This window comes from Sciurus carolinensis, chromosome 12 (assembly GCF_902686445.1).
Source record: "Sciurus carolinensis chromosome 12, mSciCar1.2, whole genome shotgun sequence".
NCBI classification, from domain to species: domain Eukaryota; kingdom Metazoa; phylum Chordata; class Mammalia; order Rodentia; family Sciuridae; genus Sciurus; species Sciurus carolinensis.
The window spans coordinates 65,198,315-65,204,061 of NC_062224.1; positions in this window are offsets into that span (position 1 = coordinate 65,198,315).

Below are 5,747 nucleotides of genomic sequence, written 5' to 3' on the forward strand. Positions count from 1 at the left end.
CTCTGGGCCCAGGATGAGACATCATGGCAGAAGGGTGCAGTGGAGGAAAGCTGCTCACTTTATGGCAGCATCAGGAAGCAGGGGCAGAGGGCACAGAGAAGATGCACCCTACCAGAGCATGCCCCCAGTAATCTCCAAACATGCCTAGAGTTACCACTCAGTTCATTCAAACTAGTATGGACTGATTAGATTATGGCTCTCAATTCAATCATTTTACCTTCAAATATTCCTGTGACCTCTGGAAAGTTACTAAAGTTCTATGAACCTTGCTTGCCTAGACTCTAAAGTAGAGCTTGTTATGGGGCGCAACTTAAGAACAGACCGATCACCACTAAGAAGTCCAAATTTGAGAGTCTTTATTAAGCTGGCCAGCTGACTGTCTCACACAATGCCCCAAAAAATGGCTATTGGAAGAACAGCCCCGACCATAGGGTTGTAGGGGTTCTTATACCAAAAATCACATTAATCATTAAGTGTCTATTGTTATGATTCAAAATTACACATTAACATCATGAGATCATCGACAGAGGGGAAAGTGGGTCAAAATGACCCTTACCTAGGTACAAACTAAAGAATGGTTACTGCAGGCAAATGGATGAAATTGGAGAATATCATGCTAAGTGAGATAAGCCAATCTCAAAAAAACAAAGGATGAATGATATCGCTAATAAGTGGATGGTGACACATAATGGGGGGTGGGAGGGGTTAGTGTTAGGGTTAGAGTTAGGGTTAGGGAGGGGGGCAAGAATGGAGGAAGGAAGGACTGTACAGAGGGAAAAGAGGGGTGGGAGAGGTGGGGGGGAAGAGAAAAAATAACAGAATGAATCAAACAGCATTACCCTATGTAAATTTATGATTACACAAATGGTATGCCTTTACGCCATGTACAAACAGAGAAACAACATGTATCCCATTTGTTTACAATAAAATAATTAAAAAAAAAATTTACCCAAGTCAAAAAAAAAAAAAAAAGAATGGTTACTAACATCCACACAATCACTGTTCACATGGTACATTGTTTAGGAGCAATAGGAATCAAAAGAGAGCAATTCTTTACTACATAGTAGTTGCCATTATATATTATTAAACATGTCACACCAAGTAACTGATGATGGGCACAGAGGCAGGGTGTTCCCATGGGAGAAGCTTATCTCCTACATAACATGGAGTCTCAGAGCAAAATGGAGTCTGTTTAGTCATTTCCCTTATAGTCTGGCCTAAAACATCCTCATGGAGCCAGTTCTGTCAGCCCATCACACAGCTCACAGTTCTATTATGGTTTGGATAGAGGTGTCCCCCACAAAGGTCCTGTATTAATGCAGGAATATTTAGAGGTGAAATGATTGGATTGTGAGAGATATAACCTTATAAATGGATTAATGTACACATTTGTACAACACTTAGTTAGACTAGCAGGAACTGGGAATTGTGCAGAACGAGATGTGTTTTATATTAAAATATATGACAAGTGCTCATGAAAACCTATTTAATACATTTTTTAAAGTTATATGTTAAGAAAACACAGTAAATAAAAACATATTTTTAAAATTACCTTGATCATTGTTAGTAGCATGCTGGTAAATTAACAACTGATTTTGGAAGTAAAAAGAACAAATCCTAGTTTGTAGTTTTTGCTGATTTCTGTGATATAAATATTCTTATTATGGCAGATTTCAACATATCAAGGTGAAAGTAACTGCTAACAAATTTCCAGAAAACTTAACAGTCAGCTCTGGCAAGCTGGTGGTAGCTGACTCCAGCACAATATTGCCAGTAAGTTTTAACTAATTATGAGGAAAATGTTTTATCCCATGATTCTATCTTATGAGATCTTATTTACAATTTGCTTTGGAAAGTTGGATAGAAACTGAAAAAATCATAAAGCAGACATATAAGATGGCTAACCTACTTAAAGGGAGAATGTGAAGGTAGAATAATAAATCTGGTCACAATATTTGTCTTCTTATTTACACATAGGGTTTAGTACCCAGTTTTAGACATTCACTGAAGATCTTGAGATGCATTTCCAGAAAATAAAGGGGGATTACTATATCAAACTTCTGCAGTGAACCCTGAACTTTTTTTAGTCATAGACTAAAAATAGTGCAAATATCATGGTCAATCTTAAGAATTTTCTAAGAAAAAAAAATCAATAATGAAATGTAATGATTATCCTAAACTTAGAAGTGTGATAAACAGTGGCAAAGACTGAAAATGAATGCCACAAACTAAAAAGCCTACAAGAAAAAGAACCATGAGGGCAAAACAAGTTCCATTTCATAAAATGTGAACCATTACATTTAGAGAAAATAATTTCAACTGAAAAAATTCAAAGATATTCAACTGTGATATGCAAGCTGAAATAGGATAATGTATTTACATGATGACAGATAGAAATGCCAAGGCATCTGACAGAAGACCGATCAGACAGTGCAAGTCAAGTTCCATTTCCCAGACTAACATCCTGTTTGAAATTCTATTTTTTTAATTAAACAATTAATATTAAGCACATTCCGTGTTTGAACACTTTTTTAAAGATATCACATTGATAACAAAAAAGTATATTCCATTCAGATCAAGTTTGTAACATGGAGTCTCCTTAGACTCTGACTCTATGGACAGGTCTTCCTACACGGGTCCTCTGCCCCAAGTTTTGGGGCCTTTTAGCAGATTCTTTGATGTCCTCATAACAGCTCTGAAACAGAAGTTGACAGAAAACTCAAGAAAAAATTGGAAGGGATCAGCTTCCTCTCTCGGCTCGCCCCTCCATGCCCTCACCTCTGTGGAGTAAGACCAAAATATCCTTTTTATTCTTTTTTAACTGAGATGTAAAAACATAAAAATTGTACATATTAATGGCATAATGTGATATTTTAATACCTGTACATATATTGTATAATGTTTAAATCAGATTAACATATTTATGCCATCAAACATTTATCATTTCTTTATGGTAAAACATTCAAACTCTTTTCTTTAAGCTTTTTGAAGTATGCAGTACATGACTATTTTCTATTGGTCCCCAGTAGCACATCAGAACTTCTTACTCCTACCTAAATGTAACTCAGTGTTCACTGAAGTTCCCATCCCTTCCTATCTGTCTGCCTCTGGTAACCACCATAGACTCTCAACTTCTATGACATCAATTTTAGATTCCATGTGAGTCAGATTATGCATAACCTGTATTTCCGTGCCTCGCTCATTCATATAGCATAATAATCCCCAGTTCCACCCATGTTGTTGCAGGTGACAGGATTTCATTCCTTTTTATGGTTGAATAGTATTCCATGGTGTACATGTTGCTTTTTGGGTTTTTTTTACCCATTCTCAGGTTGATGGACACTTAGATTATTTCTATTTCTTGGCTACTGTGAATAGTGCTGCAATAAAAATAGGTGTGCAGATGCCTCTTGTACATACTGATTTCATTTCCTTTGGATATATACCCAGTAGTGGGAACTATCCATGTGGTAGTTCTATTTTTAATTTTTTGAGGAACCTCCATAGTGTTTTCCATGTCTGTGCTAATTTGCATTCCCACCAACAGTACAGGGGCTCCCTTTTCTGCACATCCTTGCCAGAACTTCTTTTGTCTTTGTGATAATAGCTATTTTTATTGGGGTGAGGTGATATCTCACTGTAGTTTTGATTTGCATTTCCCTGGTGATGATGGGCACTGAGCATTTTTTAAATATAACTACTGGCTATCTGTTTTTCTACTTTTGAGAAAGATCTATTTAGTTTTTTGCCCATTTTTAATCAGATTATCTGTTTTGTTTGACTACTATTGAGTTCCTCATGTATTCTGAATTTGTTGTTTTTTTCTTAGTTAAACCACACTCATCCTACAGATGCAATTCAGGGACTGTCTTCTTCATGCAATCTTCCCTAACAACCTCCAGTCACAGCAATCTCTCCAGATTTAACTACATTCTCTTGTACCACTCTTTTTTGGCACTGAATTAAATGGGGTCTAGTATTTACCTGTTTTGACAGATAGACCATGTTTGTCTGATACTAAGGGCAGGCAGACTCGTGTATTTTACATCATTTATATACCACCTATGGGAGTCTGGGTCACACTTCCTTCTTTTCCTCCTTTCCACAAACATTTATTAACTAACTACCTGTTTGTTTAGTACTTTACTAAGCACAAGAGAGAGACACAAAGCTGAATAAACTGTAGTCTTTATCCTTGAGTCATTTTTATTTCACTCCTCCTTACCTCTCCATCTTCAGCTTTACACTTTCCTTTTAGCTCCATACAGGCTAAATGACACTTGATTCTCCAAATAAACTGTGTCATCTCATCTACAGGGTTTTGAACTGTTTCCTCTGTGACTAAGAATGCATGGTCTCCCTACTCACATTCTATCCTCCGTCCCCTTTAGGTCTGGCTAACGCTTAGCCAAGCCCTCAGGTCTTAGCTTCATGATTCTTCCTCCAGGGAGCCCTCTGTAACCCAAAGTGAAGTGCCCTTGCATTGTTCCCAACATTGCACTTTTCAAATGAAATTGTAATTGCCTGTTTATGTACTTGTGTCTGTCACTGGAGTATATTATATATTAGTACACATGTGTCTTGTTTTGTGTGTGCTACAAATTAGTCAAAAGGATGGTTAGTTTATTGGTACCTAGTAAGATTTTTTTTGTTGTTGTTTTTGTTTTTGTTTTAATGTATTGAAAGAGTGAATTTCACAAAGGTAAACAGGTCACAATCCCTGCCCTTGAGGACATCACCATCTAGTGGGGGAGACAGAAATGCAGATAAACCATAAGGCAAGGTGTTAAGTTTGAGAATATGTGCATAAATAATCCACAATAAGGGGAGATTTTTTAAAAAAAAATAATAGAAGTTCAGTGGAGAAGACAAAGGGGAAAGACAGGAAGGGAAGGGGGGTGGGAAAAGGAAAGACAGTGTAATGAATCTGACATAACTTTCCCATGTACATACATGAATATATCACAGTGAATCTCACCATCGTGCACATCCACAAGAAATTAATTTTAAAAACTAACTCTGGGTAAATGGCAGAAAGATCACTAGAGTAGAAGAACAAGTGGGAGCTGGGAGGAGAGGGGAAGGGGAGACACTGGGGACTGAATTAGAACAAGATATATTCCATGTTTTATAATTATGTCAAAATGAATTCTACTATCATGTATAACTAAAAAGAATAACAACAACAACAACAAACAAATAAACAAAACAAAAGGCAAGGGAGATCCAAAGTGACTAATTTTCCCTGGGAAGTCAGATCTTTTACAAAAGAGGTGATATCTGAGCTTAGTTTTGAAGGATTTCAGTTTTCTGGATAAAGAAGAGGGACACAGCAGATGCTCAGATAGTGAGGAGATACTTTCTCCTCACTTCCTTCTACCCTCATCTACCAGATAAAATGTTTCTAGTTTTCAAGACTCAGCTCAGATATGACCTCTGAAAAACCTCTAGAAAGTTCTAGTGTGCCTCTGTGCAGACCCATAGTCCTGAATAGTTCAAATCTTCCAGGTGACTTTTGGTGCAAGAACAAATAGAACAGAGTATGGCCACACATGAAAAATTCAACTAATCGTTGCAAAAAGAACTGTATTTATAAAAAGATTTAAAATTCAATGGTCACAGATAAGTCACATCAGTGGCTGCTAGCAGAACAGTTATCGTTGACTAAATCTGTTGGAAAGAAACTACATCAATAAGAGTGAAACATCTGATCACTCGATGTCAGTTAATGTAAGGAGGAGAAATTA